This window comes from Herpailurus yagouaroundi, unplaced genomic scaffold (genome assembly GCF_014898765.1).
Source record: "Herpailurus yagouaroundi ecotype Mexico unplaced genomic scaffold, PumYag 28, whole genome shotgun sequence".
NCBI classification, from domain to species: domain Eukaryota; kingdom Metazoa; phylum Chordata; class Mammalia; order Carnivora; family Felidae; genus Herpailurus; species Herpailurus yagouaroundi.
In genome coordinates, this window is record NW_024412376.1 from 159,632,189 (window position 1) to 159,656,833 (window position 24,645).

Consider the following 24,645-nt stretch of genomic DNA (forward strand, 5'->3'; position numbering starts at 1 on the left):
AGCATATCTTTTTCAGCATACTGTTCATATATTTAGAGGTAAATGGTGCAGATGGAACGTAAGAAATCTTCCAATCTCCCTTTTTAAGCCAATGATCTATGCTAAAATACAAGTGTAAAAATAAACACAGCAAAGTGTACTTATTGCCTGTTGTTTTCATGTTGGCACAAGGTCATTTTGGAATTTCAAACAAATGATTTTTGGACAAAAATAGGTTACAGAGGTTAAAGCAGACATTTCCAAAGTAAAGCTAAAACCACAGCAGAAGTACTAAAGAATAAGCCTGAGTTAATCTCAGAAAATGTACACATTTATTTTCTAAAACTACAACATTAGAAAATTCTAGAAATCACAATAATGCACACTGATGCTGTTAGTCATCAGAGGGATGGTGTCATCACATATTATAAAGAATCTCGAAAAGTCCACCATAGACTCGTGAAAAAAAAGTAAGAGTGAAAAAGTCAAATAATTCTGAACATCTGAGGAAAATAGTTTTTACCTTACAGATTCCTTGCGAAGGTCCTGCAGGCTGTAGGACCACCCTTTGAGAACTGCTAGGTACGAGCATTTAAGGCTGAAATACTTTTATAGCCTTGAAGAAGCATGATATATGGATAGATCGGTGTTGGGAGCTGAACTGTTTCCCCTCAATTATATGCTGAAGTTCATTTATTTATTTAACCCATAGTGCCACAGAATGTAACCTTATTTGGAAACGAGGTTGTTGCAGAGATAAGTCAAGAGGAGATCATCCCAGAGTAGGGTGGCGTCCTTACTAGAAGAGGCGGTAGACGAACAGGGAGAAGATGGCCATGTGAGAGCAGAGGCAGAAATTGAAGTGCTTTGCCTACAAGGTCTGCCTGTCATTACACAAGAAAGACATGGAACAGACTGTTGTCCGAGCCACCCACCTCATGGCACTTTGCTATGGCAGCCCTAGGAAACTGGTACGATGAGCTAGTTCCAAAGACACGTCGGTGGGAGAGTCATTAATTTCTATTGTAAATCCAGGAAAGGTGGTTCACCTATAATTAAAAAACTTTCTGCCCCAAAGAAACAAACCGATGAACGAACAAAGCCTGTCCTAGCCCATTGGAATGGATGGCATTTGGGGATCTGGAGCTTTATTCCCTTCAGTGAGGAATGCTTGTAATCTTCCACTGTCACGTGTTACTGCTGGCCAGGGCTCTGGGCAAATCTGTTCACCCTAAGGGGTGCTGGGCTATTTAAGAGAAGATAAAGTCTTCCCTCACGGGAACCGAACCTACCGCGCTGATGTCCTGAAGCCTGGGTAATACGAAACAAAGACATTGGGAAGAGGGTATATTTTGTCTCTAGCTCAGCCTCAAAGTGGACATTCTTCGGGTGAAAGGAGAAAAAAAGTAGCATTAACTTTTATTCACACACTGAGACCTGCATCCTAAACTTAGATGCGTTTGTCTTAGGAGATGTCCTTTCATGTTCTCCGAAGAAACCTTTCATATCCTGTGACATCCAGTTTGACACTTTTGGGTTTGGTTTTCTCCCTCGTGTCCAATTTTCGTTGATTGTATCAAAATGTCATAGATACTACCTATCTAAAGGGAGAAGTGAAGGCAAATTATTCTTAGGAAAAGTGGGCTGCAGATTATCACAAGTTGGCTCTGTTTAATAGATAAGGGAATTCAGATGACAGAGAAAGACAATTACGTTGATTAATACTGGGGCACAGAGAGAAAGAAATATGAACCAGAAAGGCTTTGACTTCCAATCCCTACTACTTTAACAGGCACCCATCCCACCCTCCTCTCCTCTCCCCCACCCCAAAAATCCCCTCATTTCTATTGAAGCTGTTTTCAACAGCAGACCTCTCAGTGACTTTAACTTCAGAGGTTTGGAGCTTTTATCCCCTTGTTTAAACTAATTCATGGTCATACATGTGGGTTACTCTGGTTTTACTCTGTCGGTACAGACACAAACTATTTTGCCACAATTAATGTTTTGGTCAACAATGTGCAGACTTAAAGGCCTGAGTTATATGACTAGGCAAATAAAAGCAGACCACAAAATTTGGTCTCCTCTGGTTGGCTGTGATTCACCCATACGGGCAAAGCCAGCCGTGGTGCCGCTTTCCCCGAAACCCCAGGAAAATCAGACTGTCGTGTTATACTTCTTTGTCCCTTTATACAGATGCGGAGTCAGTCTGCCCAAATGGTGGGGCTCAAATATTTAATTTGTGTCACGCAGTGGAACAATTTCAACAGGTAGCAATTAGTCAAGTATCCCAACCGAAAAACATTCACACATCCTTCAGAGACGCACGACTTTCTGGCCATTATTGCAGGAAAGGAGCCGCCTGGGAGTCCACGCGATTTTACAGATTTCAAAATACTTGATATAGTAGGTCTTTTTTGTTTTTTTTTTTAACGGAGGGGTTCAGGCTACAAAATAAAAATTACTGATTTTGCGAATAAATATATTTTCTTAAATGATTTAGAAACCTCTGTTTATTCATTTACTGACAGTGTTTAGAATATATAGTAGCCAGTGTGTCTGCAGATATATTTATGTTGGACTGTTTGGCTTGGCTTCACCTCTGTAATAATTTATAACAGTTTCAATGTAAACCCTCCACTGAGCAGGTCATAAAGGTCCTGGATTTTAACCATCCTTGCTGCCGATAAAGCCACAGCACAGCACTGGTTCCTTGAGCTCATCCCTATCAGGCCCGTGGAAATTCTTGACTTAGGCAAGTTTAAATGCTAAAGAATTTTAATTCAGTTTCCTGTTTCTCAGCTTTGTGTTCCTTTTCGAAAGAGGGACTTATTTATTTATTTTAGTGTCTTTCTATTTTTATTTATTTTTAGGGGGTTAAAGACGTCACTTCCTGAATTATAGTGTGGGAATTAATTAATTAATTTTCTTTATATTACATTATATTATACATTTAAAAATATACAATATTTTGTACATTATAGTACTTTATAAAATGTATATTTATATATAATACGTTATATATTTATATATGTATATTATATAGTTAAAAACATTATGCAACATTGTGCATAATATAATGGAATTTAGGGAACAGAACAAGCAAGCAAAGAAAAAAAGGGACAAGCAAAAAAAAAACGGACTTAAATACAGGGAACAAGTGGATTTTATTTATTTTTAAGAAATAAATCTTTAGAAGCAATTGTCAAATAAAATTACGTTCTTGTATTTAAAAAAAAACCTGATTAAGATCAACCTTCATATGTGTATTTATTTATGCTCTCACCCTGTAATTGACAGATACTGGCATAAAATGGGGAAAATAATCCTGATGCTGAGGTATTTCTTTTTTTTTTTTGATACGAAATTTATTGTCAAATTGGTTTCCGCACAACACCCAGTGCTAATCCCAAAGTATTTCTTAATATGTGTCAATTTCAATTAGCTGATGAGACGCATCAATGTTTGCACTATAGCTTCACTTTCAAATTTTCCTAAATTTTCTACTTTATAGAAATATTCCAGGTATTTTATTTGAGATTTGGATATATTTCTAGATATTATATTGACAGATTCTTAATGTCAAAACATCCTTATTGTTAATGTGCCCTATTCTAGTTATGAAATTGATAAAATGCTTTTAATATAATTTAATATATTATCTTTAACTACCTATATAATATATTCCTTATTTTGGCAAGCAGAAGAATTAGTAGTTTTTTTTCCAAAGGAAAAAATAAACACCTTTCAAGAGAGTTTATAGGGTGCATTTGGGAAAGAATGAACATTTCTGAGAAAGATCAAAGTGATAAAAAACCACTTAGTGGTGAGTAAAATGTATACAATTCTATAGCTTAAAATGAATAATCCGTGTAAAGAATGTTTTATAATTAGGAACCTGTTAACTCTACGAGTACGTCGACAAAATTGGTCATCATACTCTGGTTTGCTAATGTTTATCATCTCTACATTCATTTATCCATTTTTGCAAGATGTATTTATTAAGGGCCTGCTTTGGCACTTCTCACAGCATTTTGCAAACTGGGTGTGGTTACCTCAGTTTCACAGGTGATAAAGGAAAAGATCTGAGAAATTACTTAAAGGGGCTCAATATCGGCACAGAAGACTGAGCGGAGTGGAGATCTGAACAGTTTCCGTTCAGTTTTCAAAACAATGGTGCGCGGTTGTAAAACTGGCTCTGGAATGAAACAGATCAATGTATGCATACTGCTGAGGCCTCTTGCTAATAGCGTGACCTTGGTCAAGTTGTTTAACCGCCAGAGGCTCCAGTTTCCTTTTGTTCACCTTGCAATCCTTCCCCCACCCCCTCTAGCTGGTTAAGATCCAAAAAGCTCTAGTCAGGGGGCCCCCCTGGGTGGCTCAGTCGATTGAGCAGTTCAGGTCTGACTCTGGGACTATGGATTTCGGCTCAGGTCAAGATCTCATGGTTAATGAGATCCAGCCCCCAGTCCTGCTCTGTGCTGACAGTGCAGAGCCTGCTGGGGATTCTCTCTCTCCCTCTCCCTCTGCCTCTCTCTGACTTGTACCCTCTATCTCAAAATAAAGAAACGTTAAAATTTTTTAAATAAAAAAAAACAAAACTACACACACAAAGAGCTACAGTCAGAAAATGGGGCTGGGCGTTGAGAATCTTGATCCCTGGACATTCAACTTGGGGCAAAAGGGGGGTTCATGGTTACTGACTCATTCACCAAGGTAAGATACGCCTTAGGTGTCTGAAAATTAAAAACAAATATCATATGGCCTTAACACAAAAAATAGATTTATAATACTTTGGAACAATCAATAAGAAACAGAAAAAATATAAAGATGATAATTCTATATGCCACATTCTCCATTAACTACTGCTAATACGTTAACATCTATATACATACATAGGGATGTGTGTGTGTGTGTGTGTGTGTGTGTGTGTGTAAATTTACACCTGTAGGATCATACTACACTTACAGAAACAGGGCCACCCTGCATATTTTTACCAAAACTGGAATATGAGCACAACGTTTCCAGGTACATAATTTTAGTGGCTGGATAGTATCGGATATACAGGTATAGTGCTATATACTTGCCTAGTTTCATACTGATAAGCATTTAGCTTCAAGAAGCGTCCTTGTACAATTGCTCACTAATGCACTAGACATCATAGGAATACATTCTAGAAATGAGATTACTAAATCAAATTGTATTCCTCTTTCAACTGTGACATAACACAAATTGCTTTCTCGAACAGCTGTACAAATTTATACTTCCAGAGTGTGAATACCTATTTTCTAGGCAACACTGAATTTCTCTACCTTTGAAAATCCTTTGCTAGTAGAATGTGTGAAAAAATGGTACCTTTCAAAAGTTGTTCATTTCTTAAAATGGGAATGACCACCTTTTTGAAACATGTTTTGTTTTGTTTCGTTTTAAAGAGCAGTTTTAGATTTACAGGAAAATTGTGAAGGTAGTAGAGAGCTCCTATATACCCATTTTCTGTATTACTATTATTTTTTTTAATTTTTTAAATGTTTATTCATGTTTGAGAGACAGAGAGAGAAGTGTGAGCGGGTGAGGGGCAGAGAGAGAGGGAGACACAGAATCTGAAGCAGGGTCCAGTCTCCAAGCTGTCAGCACAGAGCCCGATGCGGGGCTCGAACTCACGAACTGCGAGATCATGACCTGAGAGAAGTCGGACACTTAACAAACTGAGCCACCCAGGTGACCCTGTATCATTATTTTTTTGTCTATTTATTTTGAGAGACAGAGAGAGTGCAAGCTGGGGAGGGGCAGTACCAGCTAGCCAAGATACGCCTGAATTCCCACCCCTCTGAAACTCTCTGGGATGATACATGTTGTTCTAAGTGGCTAAGTGATGGCGCAATACGTTGCACAGCAATACTTAAATAATACAGGTGGGTATTGACAAAAGTAAATAGAGAGGGGAGAGTAATGCTGATTGGTTCATATGCCTGCTGTCCCCAAATTTGCTGCAAATAAGAGGATTGTAGTTTTAGCAGAGGGTTTGAATTCATTGATGGGTCTGAAGTTAGCATAATGGAAAAGAGCAGACCCGGCAACAGAATGGAAATAATGGAAACAAAAAACTGGATAAAGACCTCTGAGAGTCCAACTTATGTTGAGGACCTTACACCTGAGGTCTCCAACCATCTGATGGTGGGGTTTTTTCTCTGCAGGTATGGCAAAAGGCAAGAGATGCAAAGGACAGTTGAGGTTACAGGTGAGCATGAGGAGTTCAGATAATGCACCATGGATGACTTCTTGATTTTGCGGAAGAGCTATCGACAGCTGCCCATGTGTTTATCATGTCCATGCCCGTTTTACTTGGGCATGTTGATCTGGGGTCCTCTGGACACTTATCCCGCCCTGAGGACACCATCTCACTTTGGGGTCTGGCCCCTACCATTTGGGGCTTAACACATTCCTAAACTCTATTCTAGCAGCTTCTAACAACCCTGTGAGGTCTGAAAGTCATGAACTATTTTCCTGAGCTGAGGTCCAGGAAGGCTAAGTGATTAATCTAGAGTCCCACAGCTAGCCAGTGACAGAGCCAGGCCTAGACTTGGAACTCCTGGTTTCCTGTCTGATGCCAATATGCTTTTTTTTTTTCCTTTTTTCTTTTTTAGGTTTTCCTCATTATGACTATGGCAGACCAGACTCAACAGGTACATTGGGAGCAGGCCACTGAAGGATGAGCAAATTGAGCTGCATTTAGGATTTGTGCATCCTAACATCTTAAAATGTTTTTCTAACATTTTGGGTTTGGCATAGCGAAATGTGCCAAGATTCCTTTCCTTTCATTTTTAAACCCACATGTATTTTCAGGGAAATTAAGCTCATATGTTTCTGATTCATTTACTGTATAACTCATCAAAATATTGTTTTATAACAGTTCTTGGCAGCCCATGAAACCTTTTAAAATATAGACTTTTCCCCTCTTGCTACCAAGGAAGCCATGTTTTACCAAGAGCACAGTACCAATTAACTCCTAAGGGTTTTCTGAATAAGCTTCACATGAATGCTAAAGACCTCATTGGGTTCTCTGTGATCAACAAGAATGCAAGTCAACAAATGCCCATTGAACATACAGTATATATTGGATTTTTTGGAATGTGGAGTCATAAAGATAAATGGGGAGTGACCTCTAGGAGTTAAACAGTTACCGTGATGGAGACAGATAACTAATTATAGCCAAAATATTTATTTATATATAACTAATGTGTATACATATTTATGAATATAATTTATTGTCAAATTGGCTTACGTACAACACCCGGTGCTCACCCCAAGAAGTGTCCTCCTTAATGCCCATCACCCATTTTCCCTCTCCCCACCCCCATCTACCCTTAGTTTGTTCTCTGTATTTAAGAGTCTCTTATGGTTTGCCTCCCTCCCTCTCTGTTTGTAACTAGTTTTCCCCCCCTTCCCTTCCCCCATTGTCTTCTGTTCAGTCTCTCAAGATTCATATATGAGTGAAAACATATGATATCTGTCCTTCTCTGATGGACTTATTTCACTCAGCATAATACCTTCCAGTTCCAACCATGTTCCTGCAAATGGCATGATTTCAATTCTTTCTCATTGCCAAGTAGTATTCCATTGTATATATAAACCACATCTTCCTTATCCATTCATCAGTTGATGGGCATTTAGCCTCTTTCCATAACGTAGCCAAAATATTTATTGAGAACTTGAATGTGCCTGCTACTGGGTGAAGCCTTTTATAAATATTATTTGCTGTAATATTCTCAATCACTCTATGCATTATTATCCTTATTTTATATATAAGAAAATTGAGACATAGACAGTTTACTATGTCAAGTCATATAGTTGGCAATGGATACAAGACAAAATCTCTAGCAGTTGGATTGCAGAGATCAGTCTTTAAGCTGTTATTGTAGACTTAGAAATTAAGATATGGTGAGACTCAGCTAATGCCCAGCTTTTTGGAGATAGAAATGGAACTTCATTAACGTCATAAATTTACATCTGTTTAAGCTTTAATTTTGACCAGGAGATTATTTCCTCCTGGCCACTTTGCTTGTATTTTGGACATTCTTTGGCAAAGGTCATGATCATACAGCAAAAGATCTTGTTAATACCTTTTGGGTAGCTTATCTGAGATGTTGACCACGTGAATGAGTGTTGCTTCTCATATAATGGGGCTGTCTCAAAAACTCTGCCATGTCCACACTGGACACAACAATCTTTATTTTTTTTTTTTAAACATTTATTTTTCAACGTTTATTTATTTTTGGGACAGAGAGAGACAGAGCATGAACGGGGGAGGGGCAGAGAGAGAGAGGGAGACACAGAATCGGAAACAGGCTCCAGGCTCCGAGCCATCAGCCCAGAGCCTGACGCGGGGCTCGAACTCACAGACCGCGAGATCATGACCTGGCTGAAGCCGGACGCTTAACCGACTGCGCCACCCAGTTGCCCCCACAACAATCTTTATACTGTGCTTTCTCTGAATTAATTTTTGTGTGATAATACCATTATTGGTATTGATAATATAATAAGAGGAGATGCGATATTTTGAAGATACTGAGGCAGAGAACAGGTAAATAATAACCACTAAAGCTCTCTAAGGTAGTTTTTTCCATTATATACATTTCATAATTTATCATATGTATTTAAACTTTATAATTTATCATCCATACCATTGTTAATTGTCATTTGGGATTCCTTCTTTCTTTCTTTCCGATTATTAATATTAAAAATATGTTAAATCTTGTACAAGCCTTCCCACAAGAGTATTAAGGGCAAGATTTTCTCTAATTGTTAGGAATTACAAGTGCTAGGTATGTAAATGCCACTTATGTAAGGTGATGTAAATTGTTTCAATTTTAATTTGTTAGTTTAATTTACATTTCCAGTAGAAATATGTGTTTCATAATTCTAAAACTATGTCAACTCTTTCTTTTTTCCTGAACGTATAGGTGTTTTCTCTCTTTTTTAAAAAAAGTTTTTATTTAAATTCCAGTTAGTTAACACACAGTCTAATATTAGTTTCAGGTGTACAATAGAGTGATTCAATAATGTCATATATCACCCAGTGCTCATCACAACAAGTGTCCTCCTTAATTCCCATCACCTAGTTCACCCATCCCCTCACCCACTTCCCCTCTGGTTCCCCCAGCAACTTGAAGAATTTAAACAGAAGAATATTATTGCAGGGCTTTGGTTATGTAGGTGATGGAGTTGCCAACTTGAACAGGGTTGCCCAGAGACTAACCACATCAAAAAACGCTATTACCCTTGGGCTGGTGGGCAAAAGGAAGATATTGTGTTATCAGTCCCAGTAAGCTGGGACCACTCAGTCTACTTGAGAATCTCTGGCTTAATGTGTAGTCTCAGTTCAGCTCTCTCATTTGTCCTAAAGACAGAAAAAAAAAAAACCCTAAGGAATAGTGAGAAAAAAATGGTATCAATCGACTGGAGGTTCTGGTGAGGCTAAACTACTTATAGGAGGGTCACTAGAGAAAGTGAGCCCCAGAATAGAAGATATGAACCAGAGAATTCTATATTTAAATTTGAGATTTTGTAGGCAGTGCAGGTTTTAGTTGAGGACAATGTGACTATGACACATGGGAGTGAGAAAGTAAAGTTGAAAGAAAAGTCTTCGGAGGTAAGGAAAGGGAGGAATAAAGAGACTAACAGGGCTGCTCTCTTGCACAATACCTGGGGCCCTATCGAGTAGTCATCTGTGACACTGGTTAAGCTGAGGTTTAAATGATTAATCCATGCCGAATTTCATCCCTTGCCCCCACACACTAGTGTGTGAGTAGGAGCTTCTTTCTGTCTTGCTCAACACTGTATCTCCAGTAACTACATGGTCTTTCAATAGGCACTCATTAAATATTTGTTGGATGAACGAATAAATGTTGATGTCACTAAAAGACAAGAGTAATGCTGTGAAAGGTGAATTAACACCTAAAGACTTCAATGAATGAGGAGAAGAGACTTGAAGTTCAGTGGATGACAGCAACAGATTGGTAAAGATGGAGATAAAACAGGATAGCATGACCCTTTTAAGCTCTAAGGGTTCCTTTGCTTTTGGTGTGTGGCCAGAGAACGATCATGATGGGCCAGTCCTGCTCCTAAGCCACATGAGGTGTGGGATAAAAGATCATCCACTTGCAAAGCTACAGGGAAAGTGAACTTGGAAAGAGTCAGCTAGGTTTCTAGGCAAGATGGAAGAGTGAACATTCTGTGAAGGGCCAGTGATCAAGAGGATCTTGCTGATTACAGGTGTGGATTTCCAAGGCCTGCTGGATAACGGTGGAGGAAGGACACACTGGTTAGAATCCCAACAAAAGTGAATTCCACTCAGATGGTTCGACTTGGGAGACTTTCATAAAGGGGAACCGTTTATCAAGGTGGAGTCAGGGTTCAGGGGGAATCATCAAGGGCAATTAAGTCATTTGGAGACTGGAAAAAGTTCCCTTCAAAGCCCACTGAGCCCCACACGATAGAGGAATAAATGTCTATGGGAATTGTGGTCCAGGAGGAAGAAGGCCACTACGAGAACTACGTCAGCAAGTCAGGGAAGCAGTGGGGAGGGAGTGGGAGATAAGTGCTCCACCACATTCTACATTTATTCTGTTTTTCTGCTTGGACCTCCCCTCACAACTGCTGCACCCAACTGGATGCAAGAGGAGAGATGACTCTGGAAACTTCCCTCCATTATGCGAGTTTGATTCCAGGGAAAAGCGGAGCAGAGAAGGGCAAAACATGAGTTTAGGGTGGTGGTAATAGGTGGAGATAGGCTAGCTGGTTGAGAATAAAAAAAGAAGACGTTATCAGAAAAGCGATGCAAAGAGAGATGTGGGAATCAGGTTTGGGTCTTAATGAAAGATGGAGTTAAAGTTGGATGGCAGATTATATGCTTGAAGTTTGTACTAAATGTCCCAGAGAGGCGGTACGCATTCCTTTCCTTGCCATAACGAAATCTGGCTCACTCTGAAGAGTCTGCATTTTTATTTAGTGCCTTGTGATATGTTTATTGGGGGTTCATGCTTTCTTGGGTGCTCACTAGAAACACACACTATAGTAGAGGCTTTGTAGCTAGGACATCGTCATTTTCTGCCACTCATGCACAAGGGCAAAAATGGACAAACATGGGGCCACACTGGTTAGAGAGAGATGTCTGCCATTGCTCAGTGCAACCCAAAGGCTCTGCAGAACCCCTAAGTCACTCTCCTACTTGGAAATAACCTGAACCCTTTGGGCCAGCTAAGTGTGATCATATTCTGAATGCTTTCCCATGTCATAGACTTTGCTGTGGTCTCAATCACGATGCCATTTCCTATGTATGACCACTCTTTAGATATTAAGTAAATATTAAGTTAATATTGAATGTTGAATTAGTATTTACCAGATCACCACTTATTTTGTTAAGTCTTCCCTGTTTAGACTCCAAAGCAGAAATGGAACAAAAGTTGGTTTGCCTTTTGCTGCAGCCACTGTGGAAAACAGTATGGAGGTTCCTCAGGAAATGAAAAATACAACTACCCTATGATCCAATAATATCATCATTCAGTACCCCCAAAATACAAAAACGCAAATTCAGAGATAAATGCACCCTCGTGTTTATTGCAGCATTATTTATAACAACCAAATTCTGAAAGCAGCCCAAGGGTCCAGTGATAGATGAATGGAAACAGAAGATGTGGTATATATACACAATGGAATATTACTCAACCATAAAAAGAACCAAATCTTGCCACTTGCAATGACATAGATGGAACTAGAGAATATAATGCTAAGTGAAATAAGTCAGAGAAAGACAAATACTGTAAGATCTCATTCATAGGTGGAATTTAAGAAGCAAGACAAGTAAGCAAAGGGAAGAGAGAAGAGAAGAGAAGAGAAGAGAGAAACCAAGATACAGACTCTAAGTAGAGAACAAACTGATGGTTACCAGGGGGGAGGGTAGTGGGGGGGAGGTTGGTGATATAGGTGATGGGGATTAAGGAGGGCACTTGTGATGACCACTGGGTGTTGTATGTAAGTGTTGAATCACTACATTGTACACGTGAAACTAATATAACACTGTATGTTAGCTATACTGGAATAAAAAAAAGCAGATATTCAAGTATGTATCATAAGAAGAACATTCTAGAGAATATAGAAGACCCGTGTCCTGCTTTAGGAAACAAATGATCTGCATATGTGTCTACAAAATGATTCTTTAGGTAAAAGATTATCATCTTGGCAAGAAAAGAAATATTATGGCAATTATGACAGTGGTATCATTGGGTTAAGAGAATAACATTGAGCACCATTCAGTGATAGGTTCCGTTCCAAAGGTACAAACTTGAACTTAGAGTTTCCGCTTCTGGAAAAATGAGAATAATAATGCATATAATTATTAGAATCATAGGTTCCCCCCCACTTTCCTCTAAGCAGTGATTCTTAACCGGGAACAGTACTGCCCCCTGAAAGGGCATCTGGAAATGCAGAGGGTGTTTTTGTTTGTCTCAATGACAAGGGATGTTACTGGCATTAAGTTTCTGGAAAGAGCAATGGACACCATCCTGCAACGTGGGGGCAGTTCTGCTTAATAAAAAAACCATCTCATCCAAAATGGCTGTGGTACTCCCATTGTGAGATATTAAATGCCACAGATATTTAAAGAATGATTTTTCTCATTCCTGGTTCTGGATTTTTCCATCTAACAGCTGCTTCTCGAATCTTATGCTCTGCTCTGCCACCCTCAATTCCACTAGGGGCCACCAGTCAATCTGCTAATAATTATAATCCCTACTGATGGTGTGGTGGACACCGCATGACCTTGGAGTTGTGTCTATTGGAGTAAAATCCCCAATTCTGCCACTCCTTAGCTGTATGTCCCTTAGAAGCTTACCTAAGTACTCTGAGATTTAGGTCACTCTTTCAGAGAATAAGTTTACTATCGTCTTCTTTGTCTTGAATTCTTTTTATATTAAGGCAGAATAGACACATATTTAAAATAACTCCTGCCTCCTAGAATACTTACAAAAATTAATGGAGACAAGATCAACATAGAGCGTCACATAGAGTATGAAACGTGGTAGACATTTAATAAATGGTGGCTACTATTTTCTTCTGCACAGCGCGTATATTTGATACCGAGTGCAAAAATGAGACACTGGACAATTCAACCTCAGAATATCTAGCAGGTTCCAGCAACAGTTTGCAAACTTTTGGCAGCAAGAGCAGGCAAATAGGTTAAATTTTATAATCTGAATAATGAAATCATTTGAGAGGCGACTGAAGGTTCAGAGGGCGGGTTGGGGAGGAAATGTTATTCTATCTGAATGTGTTCACCTAATCATGCACATTTTAGGATAATACCAAGTTGTATTTTCCTGAATAGAGGATTTCATGCCCAATTTCCACCACTTGCTTTCAAGAGAATGGTCCCCTATGTAACAGCCCACTGTGCTGTCCGACCCTGACCAAGGGCTCTAAGGATGGAGCCTTCAGCCTTTATTTTGAACTTCCTAGATTAGGCAAGCTTGCCAAGCCCCGATGTTGTTGTGGCATATTTGAACGTTGGTTTCAACAAAGTACAACTCCCCTGAAATAATTGACTAGCCCTAAAGTGTTTAATCTCCACGTTAGACTTTTGTAATTCTTGAAGCAGGAAATGGTTCTCTGCAAATATTTAGAAATGCTGTGGAAACGCTGAGGTTCACATCCATGGCAACCCTTAGGTTGCAGGCTGTAAAAGGCATCATGTCTGCCTTCACAGAATTATTCAGTTCTTAAATATTTGTCATCAGGTAAAAGATGGAGGCTGACATAGGAGAGGCAAGCTCCTCAAGTTCATCTTAAGAAGACCCTGGTTGACATCTGACCCCACAGTCCTATAAACATCAGCATAAATTCCCTTTCCACTTAAACTGCATCTGCTGGGCAAGGTTTTAATAAAGCAGCAATTCATGGAAAGGTTTCCCCTTATTGCAAGTGTCAAAGTTCTCCTTGTTTAAGTTCACCGTTGGCAAAGCGTGCCTGGCCTCAGCTGTGAACTTTGCCTTGTTGCCTCACCTCTCCTTGACAGAAAAAGATTTCACAACCAATTGTAGGATGTATCAAATTCTGTATTTGCATACCATTTGAAGATGGTATGAAATGGAATGGAATGGAAATAAATGCTGTATCTGTCACTGAAATTAATTTCATCACATAATAGTAAATGTTCTCTGAGAAGTTGTGTTTGCATATATTTACCTGGGTAAAGATATATTACAAAGATAAATACACAAAAATAAATATATGGAAAATCATTTGGCTTCAAATCAAGAAGGCAGGGGCCTTGGGTTTAAATCCCAGCTTTGATTCCTCATTGGTTGGAAAATGATGGATACAATTATTTAGATCAAGGGTAAGTTGTGGGTGGTTTTCACTGTGTCATTGAAGAGATAGATGGCAAAACAATTTATTATATTGGGGAGTACGGGGTGGGGGAGGAGAGCAAGAACACAGAAGAGGAAGAACTCATTCTTGTGAGGAAGGCAATTATCTTAGTTTTGCACTTACTGAGTTTGAGACCCCAGCGGGGTGTTTTTTTGGTGAAGTTGAATATAGTCATGTGATGCTCAAACAGAAAGTGCAATTTGGGTGCCATTAATGTGTAGATGACAATTGAAGCACAGGCATGGATGCATTCCCTGTAGGCTCGTTCCTACAGTGATAAGAGAAGAAGGCAACGACAAGAATCCAAGGAATGTCAACACTTAGTGGGTAATTAAAGCAGGGAAGACTAGTGCGGAAGGGTGACTAAAAATACATGCCATGGTGCGGTGTGTGTGTGTGTGTGTGTGTACAACTGGGAAAGAAGTGTCAAGAGAAATGTTCCAAGGGGGAAGTAATTATGCCTGTCAGAAGCATCTGAGGAGTTCAGTAAGGTATGAACTAAAATCTGTTCACAGGATTAGTTATTTGTAAGTTTATTGGTGGCCATGTTGAGGAATTTCAGTGAGAGTAAAAACCAGGCTGGAGTAGAGTGAGGAGTGGAGTTAGCCTGGAAAGAAGAATTAGGGTTGTAAACCTCCTATCTTCAGATATTTGAAGACTTCTTATAGAAAGTAGGAAAACATTCCCGTTTATTTTGCCTCCATAGAGCAAAACAATGAATAACGCAAGATCACTTTGGGATATATTTTGTAGGCATATCCAGCAATTGAAATTATTTAATTTAGGGGCGCCTAGGTGGCGCAGTCAGTTAAGTGTCCGACTTCAGCCAGGTCACGATCTCGCGGTCTGTGAGTTCGAGCCCCGCGTCGGGCTCTGGGCTGATGGCTCAGAGCCTGGAGCCTGTTTCTGATTCTGTGTCTCCCTCTCTCTCTGGTCCTCCCCCGTTCATGCTCTGTCTCTCTCTGTCCCAAAAATAAATAAACGTTGAAAAAAAAATTAAAAAAAAAAAAAAGAAATTATTTAATTTAATAGTTGCAACATTAGAAAGTGGTAAGATTCCATCACAGGAGTCATTTAGTCGTGGATAAAACACCGCCAGGGAAAGGGAACATAGAGATGGTTTACCTGCATCCAGTGAATCTATTCTGAGACCGTCTAGCACAGAGGCTCACTGTCTTTGCAACCTTGGGCAGACAGCAGCTCACATGCTTATCTATCGTTTCCAGGTCATAGGGGCCAGTAAGGCCGGTCATTATCTTTTCCTTTAATGCCCAATGTCAGTGGGACAAAAATCACTCAGAAGGCCTTGCGGTGAGCAGTTGAGTTTTGAACTGAGTTGAGAAAGCCCAGGGCTGTCTTGAACTTTGCCCAGACTCACCAGGGGATCCTCCGGGCTTCTCTCACTTCGTTCTGCTGGTGCTTTGGGAGAAAGCCCTCAGCATTTCTGTAATGTCTGTGTTGCTTCACTAATTGATTAAAAGAAAAATAAACACCTCTGGGGTGAAGGTCTGCCTCTTACTTAGGACCAGACTGCATCTAGCTTCTGGGCTTCTGAGTGGGTATCTTAGAGCGATCTTGCTGGTGGTAGCTTTTACAGAGATTTTCCAGGCCATGAAAGCTGCTGTTGGTAGGCATTGCAAGAATCCAGATTAGGTCCTTTGATGGCAGAAAGAGCCTAAACACTCTAATTCAGAGGATAAAGGAAGCAAGAGGTGATGAAGGAGGAACATGGCGAGACGACCAGAGAGAGACCTTCAGGGGCCATGAGCATCAAAACACTCACTGTGGGACGCCATTCCTTTCCTTCCATGTGTAACTTATAAACAACTCAGAGCCATATGATCATTGTGAGGACATCAAATAAAGTTCTTATGTTTCTAACGATAATGATTCCAGTGTTTTAAACACACTTTCAAAGTCTTTAAATAATGGCATTCGTGCCATCTTTTCCTGTACCCAAGGCAGCACATTATTGGATGTTCCTATGTGCACTCAGCACAGGGTTCTGTGTTTAGAGACCAAAAACTGTTGGAGCAGTTGTGACAGTCAAGGATGCTGTATTCTCCTCAATTAATGAGTAGACTGACAAATTAACCGCTCGTTATTTAACAATTAAGCAGTTATTATTTACCAGTACTAGATGAAGGGATGAGAGGCGGACAAGGCAGTCAACATCAAAAGACCCTAAACCACTTTATGTTTACACGACTTCAGTTCTTTGTGTATACAGCAGACAAGAAAACGATCTCTACTTCTTGACTCCTTGAGTTACCGTGTCTGATATTCTTCTGGAAGAATGAAAAATGATTGCACTTCAGATACAGGAATGATATTTCTGGTGTGTGTCTCAAATATAGCCAACTCATGGATATGGATGCAAATGTGGCAAATGAGTTTCAGACACTAGCTTATTGAATATAGCCCTTATACAAAGAGACACAAGAGAGATGATTTCTGTCTTTCAGCCATGTGACGATACAGAAGGAAAGTGACCGTCTGCAAACCAGAAAGAGAGCTCTCACCACACGCTGAATTTGCTGGCTCCCTGATCTGGGATTTTTCATCCTCTAGAACTGTGATCTATGGTGTTTGTCATAACGACCCAAGATGACCCAAGACAGTAATTTGTACTGAAAGCAGGGTGCTGCTGTAACAAACACTTCAAATTGTGGAGGGAGCTTTAGAAGTAGGTAAGAGGTAGTGGCTGGAAGGGTTTTGTGGCACATGCTAGGGAAAGCCAGGGATGTCATGAATGGACTATGAAAAAGATTCTCGTGGGAACTCAACAAAGAAAAAGGAGAGCTGCAAGAAAGCTACTGTCTCCTGAGAGGATTTGTGAATGTTGATAGAAATACGGATGGTCAAGACTGTTCCGGTAGGATCCTAGATGGGAGTGAGGAGCATGTTACTGGACAGTGAAAACAAGGCTATCCTTGTTATAAAGCAGCAAATAACTTGACTGAATTATTTGTGCTCTAGTGTTTTGTGCAAGGTGGATCTTGAGATCAATGAAATTGGATGTTTAACTGAAGAGATTTCTAAGCAAAGTTTTGAAGAAGCAGCTAATCCCATTTATGAGGCCTCTACCATGACCTAATCACCTCCCAAGGTCCCATCTCCGAACTCCTTTACATTGGTCATTAGGGTTTCAACTTACGAATTTTGTGGGGGGCATAAACATTCAGCCAATAACATTCTGCCTCTGGCCCTCCCAAGTTGATGTCCTTCTTGTAGGTAAAATACAATTCTTCTATCCCAACAGCTTCCAAGTCTTAACTCATTCTAGCATCAACTCTAAAGTCCAAAGTCTCACCTAAATTCTAAGTATCATATAACTCTCCCTGTGTCACATGAGGGGATAAGGAGAAGCCTCCAGAACTGTGAGAAATAAGTTGTTGTTTAAGTCGCCTAGTCTATGGTAATTTATTACAGAAGCTAGAACTGACTAAGAGAAGCCCAGGAACACTGTGAGCAAAATCGTAAATGTGATAAAAGTCAGGAAATAAGCAGAGGACAGAAATAAATTCAATATGCTCTAACAAAAACAAGTTAAGGGCACCCTTGAATGTTCCCACATCTTCCTTACTGTCACCCTACCGAGTTTTAAGCCAGATTTCTTAGAGTCCATTGGCGTATGAACAAGGAAGCAACATGTGATTTAAGAGATGTTTCTAAACTGCAACTGAAAAAAAAAAAACCCAACATTTTTTAATATAATACATTTTAATAAAAATTTTCGTCCCTGCCAACACGCACACTGGCCATCATTTCAAAAGCTGTGCCTGACTTTTAGACGACAGGGCAAGGAATGATGCAAAGCAACGCAAGACGGCAGAACAGAAAGGGATCCAAGCTGACTGCAGGAACATTGGTCAAATTCAATTTAATAGCCCCATCCTAGGAAATACTTAAGTTCTCATTTCACTTCCCTTTTCTCAATGTCATGAACACTCAACAGCCTCAGCTGATAGCGTCACAGAGGTGCTGACAGGCGCCCAACTGTGGAGTGATTCACTCAGTGTGCTGCTACAATTAGGCCATCAACGTCGTCGGGGACTAGCGTCTCTCCCAGGGTCACGAGGCAAAACCGAGCTGGCCCGTCACTCCTTGTCTGGCCGAAGTCCAGTGCTGATGTCGGGGATGTCACAAAGCAAACGGTCACTGGGTCTTGAAGGCATGAGAGCGAACAGGTCTCTGCTGGGGAAACTGAGTGCATGTGAAGCTAAGCTGTCCAGCACTTGACTTGGAGCGAGGCTCCCTTCCCTGTGTACATTCATTTCATTTTGTGGCCATGGAAAAGCAACTCTGTGGCGCTGGCTGCAGCGGGGAAATCAACAACAACACTAGACAACCGCCCACAACCAAAAAGCGGCCAAAAACAAACAAACAAAAAAGATCGCGAGAAAAATAGGGAGGCAGAGGCCTCCCTCACCTCAGCAAGCCGTGGCCACGTCAAAAGTGAGAATAATTGATTCTGACAGAGAGGAAAGTAGTAATTGGAATGAAACTTGTTTGAGTAACAGCTTAAATGTTTCTTTCCCTGCTTTCCAGATTACATGCACCGTAAAGCCAGGTTTCTTTCTCCTGGCTAGTTCACAGAGGACATTCTGTGTCCAAGGGGCTTGGGGAAGAAGAAGAAGAAAAAACCCCAATCTTGTGTGCTTGCTTCTCTCTGCATTCCAGGGTAACATAGGCAATTTATCTGTACTTAGTCCCTAGTCTTGCTTGCTAGGAGCATCCCTTTATAGACCATCGTTAAGCTATTGGGAGATTAGATGTCGTCTGGGTAAGGGTACCTCAACCCACTGGGCTGGCTAACCAAGCCGAGATTAGAATTTATTCCTAATAATCTTGTTCCTTTTCACTAGTTTCCAATTTTATGAGTACAATGGACGGAATGCTTGTATCCCCCTTAAACTCATATGTTGAAATTCTAACCCCTAAGATGATGGCGTTAGGAGCAGGGCCTTTGGGAGGCAATTAGGTCATGAGAAAAGAGTCCTCATGCATGAGGTCAGTGTCCTTGTAAGAGAGACCCCAGAGAGTTCCCTTACCCCTTCCGCCATGTGAGGACCCAGAGAGAAGACTACCATCTATGAGGAAGTGAACTCTTACCAGACACTGAATCCCCCGGCTCATTGATCTTGGACTTCTCAGCCTCCAGAACTGTGAAAACACATTTCGTAATTGCTTATAAGCTGCTAAGTTGATTGTATTTTGTTATAGCAGCAGGATTGGATTAATACAATGGGCGGGAGTCCTGATTTCATAGTGGAGCATCTTTAGTTCTTCATGATCTGATCTTGCTGCCAGCTTCCCCACTCTATGCCCTGCCATGTCAGATATTCGTAGGTCTCACGTGATCTGGCCACTTCCTGTTTCTTTGATCCTTTACTCACAAGCTCCAGCTGTGTGGACCTTTGACTTTTTCCTTGAAACTTCCAAACCTGTTCCGGTCTCTGAGCATTTTCTCTTGTTACCCCCTTTTCCTGGAGTGTTCTTCCCTCTCGTCCTCACATACCTGAATTGCTCCTAACATTCGAGTGCAACTGTCATGACCAAAAGACACTTTCCTTGACCCCCTCCCCAAATAAAATAGGTCTCCTGGGGCAGTGTCATTAGTCTATTTTATTTTCTAGGTCACTTGTGCTGGTTTCTAATAATATCTTGATCATTTATTTGTTTATTGCCTGTGTTCCCTCTCCTGTATAACCATGGTGGAATCTTCATAAAAGCAGAGACTTTCTCTATTATGTACTCTTGTGTCCCCATCTAGGGCAGGAGCTCAAAAGACATAAATGAATGGTTCTCGGCACACAGCGTGTTCCACCATGCTTTCTTTCCTTTGGCCATTTAGTCAACTTTCGTTTTATGTTGTCAACTTGCTCAGTGACCCCCTTCTCCTGCTTCAAAGACTCAGTTCATATCTTTGCTCTCTGTGGAGACTTCCTCCACATTTTGGGGCACAGCAAGGATTCCATCTGGCATGTTCATCCTTTATGGTGACAGCCATGTTGTATTCCCGTTGTGTGTTTATGGATATAGCTGGCTTGAAAGTGTAAGATTTTTTTTTTTTTTACATTTAAACATTTTTTTTAATTTAAATTTTAATTAGTTAACATACAGTGAAATATTAGTTTTGGAAGTAGAATTCAGTGATAAATCACTTACATATAACACCCAAAAGAGATTATGTCTGTATCTATGGAGCAACAAGCCTAGTGCAATGAATGCACCTAGTAGGTGCTTTAAAATGTTGAGTAAATTAGTAGTCATCACCTTGGATGATTAGGCTTCAAAATGTAGTTTCTTTTGAGGTTCTGCTGTTGTTGTTCAGAGACTACCTGTTTATGGCTTCATTCTCACACAAACTCTCTCAGATATACCTCCATCATTAACAGCATTAGGGTCCATCGGAGGACCTTATCCTTGGCCAATTCTGATAGCTTTCTAACTCATTTTTTCTGTCTCTAGCTTCTTCCCTCTAACATGTAAGAGAAGGAAAAGCCTCAACATTTTCCTGTAAGTGATCTCCTTTACTTTCCAGGTAAAGGAAGGGAAATCATTAGTCTGATTGGTCAAATAAGCAAAAATTCTTTTTGGATTCCTCTCATACCTCTCAAATTTCTCTGCCACTCTCTCTTACTCTGTTTCTCTGTCTCACTTTCTCACTGTCTCTGCTTCTCTGAAACCAAAGAAGTGGATTCTGGTGCTTCCACAAATTCTTCTGTCTTTGCTGTGGGTCAAAGGTAGCAAGATCTCAAGGCTTCGATCTCACGGGCCTGGGTGATCAAAGGTCTGGCTTTAACCTTCTGCTTCAGGTATAGACACCTAAGGCATCTTCAATCGGGTTCTGTAATGAGTTGTGTTTGTCCGTTGCTGACTTTGCTATTAATAAAGTAGTAACATCCATTTTGCTGTTGGCCCTTGTGTGTATAATAAGTGATTTGGTGTGTCTCCTCAATGAATTCTTGAAGGAAAGAACCTCTCTTATATTCACATTTATTTCTAGAAGATTACACCCTAGGCCCTCAACATGTTTACTGAATTTTATTAAGAAAGAAAAGCCAAGTTGCTTTTTCCTCTTGTAGGAATACCCTGATGAGCATCTAATAGAAGTTTAATGAGCATTTGTTGAGTGAATAAATGAATTATTCAATACCTTCTCAGCTTTCTGAGTTGCTAACTCAACTCCACCTCCATCTCTGCTCTAGGGACAGACTGTTCTGGAGAACTGTAGTCTCTGCTGATACATGCTTTAGGCTCTACAAGATAGTCCACAGGCTTGACTGTGAGTATTAAGAATGCAGTTGGATCAGGGGCGCCTGGGTGGCACAGTCGGTTAAGCGTCCGACTTCAGCCAGGTCACGATCTCGCGGTCCATGAGTTCGAACCCTGCGTCGGGCTCCGGGATGATGGCTCGGAGCCTGGAGCCTGTTTCCGATTCTGTGTCTCCCTCTCTCTCTGCCCCTCCCCCGTTCATGCTCTGTCTCTCTCTGTCCCCCCAAAAATAAATAAACGTTGAAAAAAAAAAACAATGCAGTTGGATCTTATCATTTCATTGAGAATCTGTAGTATCTTCACTTACTCATTTGAAATTAAAGGCATCTGCCTTCACATCTAGTAGCAGAAAATGTGGGCAGAAAGTTTTTGAGCTTATAATGTAATCGACCAAAGCAGCATTTTAAACTTCAGCATGCACAAAGGAGTGGATTTTTATTGGCCAAACATTGGGAGATGCTTGTTACTAGGAAGTTGGATGAGGCAAAATAACTTCTGACATATCCAAGACCTCCCAGCCAGCAGCAGGGATATTTAGAAGAGACGACCATTGATTTCCACACTGACTGACATCACGCTTTGGCATGTCATGGTCATGTCCAGAAGACAACCTTCTTGCCTTTTCAAATACCTTGGTAAGAAATAAAAATGTAGGATGATTGAACTGCTTTTTCTACATATGCAATCTTGCTTGGCCTTTAGAAGTTAGTTCACATTATGTTTTGAGACACTATCCAATCCAGTCAAAGTGCTTACAGACCTAGCATTTCAGAACTGAAAGGAAAATAAAATCAAGTTTGGTTTGGAGATTTCAATCTCCACTATATTCACATTCATTATCTTGCCATGTGTTCATAGCCACATTGTGATTTCAGTATGTTAGCTGCATTTTTACCAAAGAGTAAATAAAAGCTCAAAGGATCTAAGAGACCCGCCTGACATCACATAGCTAGACAGTGATAAAATCAGGACTTGGATTCAGACAATTTTGCTTCAAGTTCAGTGCTCTTACACCCATAAAGCATTGCCTTAGAGATAATCCTCATCAATCCTCCCTTTTCAAGATGCAAAATTAAGTCTGGGAATGACAGATGCCTTTCTAATGGCCTCACGGATGGCAGTGAGATCTCTGTAGAAATTTGGGAAGCTAGCTCCAAAGAACATTTCAGTTCCTGTTAATAAAATACTTGTCAGTGGGCTTTAGCACTCCTCTGAAAATGCAGAATTTTAAAAGAAAACAAGAAGAGAGGAGGAGCTCAAAATTGTGACTCACTTGCCTTGGAATGCAAACGCAATATTTCCTGAATCTGTGGAATAGACAATAAAAGGATGTGTATTTATCACCTGGAACATAAAAGGTAACAAGTGATTCCATACACTGTTGTAAATATTATACACTCGCTATATTCTTTTAATATGATAACAAGGTATCATAGACTAGGTGGCTCAAGCAACAAAAGTTTATTTTCTCACAATTCTGGAGGCTAGAAGTCCAAGATTAAGGTATCGACATCTTTGCTTTCTTCTGAGGGCTATGAGAAAGGATCTGTTCCAAGCATCTTTCCTTGGCTTGTTCATGGCTGTCTTCTCTCTGTGTCTTTACATCGTTTTCTCTCTGAGGTGTCTGTGTCCCTGTTTCCTTTTCTTGTAAGGACATGGGCCATATTGGATTAAGGCCCACTGTAATGACCTCATTTTAATTTAATTAGCTCTTTAAAGACCTTCTCTAAATACAGTTACATTCTGGGGCCCTGGGGGTTAAGACGTGAACATATGAATTTTGAGGAACATAATTCCCTCCATAATACACACACACACACACACACACACACACACACACATACACACACATACAGCAAGCATCAGTAAGGAGATGTATGTAGGAAGTATAAATTTGATTTTCCTGAGCACAATATGTACTTTTTGGTGATCTTCAAGATCTTTTTTTTTCTTTTGTGAGGGTTTTTTTTGTGAGCCAAGACTTTGCAGAAAAAATGTAGAAGTAGAAGGAAAGAAAAAAATGTACCAGAAACCGTAGGCTCTTTTTTATATTTGCTAGGTTGCCAGGAAGAGACCAGGGTATGAAATCCTAAGGCTCAGGCTTGTGTCAGGATCCATCACTTACCAACTGAGATGCTGACCACCTTGTAAGCTTGTCATTTATTTTTTTCATCTGTGAAATAATAATCTGGTCATCACATGGTTTTTGTGAAGATTAAATGAGTATAAAAGCACTTTGTACACTCTAGAGAAGAGTTGGAATTTTTTTTTAATGGACACCTTTCCTTAATGGCAATCATAGAACAGAAATCTTACATTTCAAAGAGGCGACATGTTTTGGAAAAAAAAGGAGGGGCTCCTGGGTGGCTCCATTAGTTAAGCGTCTGACTTTGGCTCAGGTTACCATCTCATGGTTTGTGGGTTTGAGCCCTGCATTAGCCTTTGTGCTGATGGCTTTAGAGCCTGGAGCCTGCTTCAGATTCTGTGTCTCCCTCACTCTCTGCCTCTCCCCCACTCACTCTCTTTCTCTTCCTCTCTCAAAATTAAACATTAATTTTTTTTTAAATAAAGAAATAAAAGAGGTGAAAACAAACCCACTTAGCTTGAAAAGACAGTGAGGAGTTGGGCCAGGGTGGTGTCGAGATTGTTTACCAAGCCCCATCCTCCACTAGCTCAGCTTCTGCCAATTCTTGGGGCTACTACTGAGAATATATTAAAAATCACTACCCTTAGGGGCACCTGGGTGACTCAGTTGGTTATAAAAGCACTAGGTTGGTTAAGCATCTGACTTCGGCTCAGGTTGTGATCTCATGGTTTGTTAGTCTGAGCTCTGCGTCGGGATCCGTGCTGACAGCTTAGAGCCTGGAGCCTGTTTCAGATTCTGTGTCTCCCTCTCTCTCTGCCCCATCCCCATTCATGCTCTGTCTCTCTCTCAAAAAAAAAAAAAAAAAAAAAAAAAAAAAA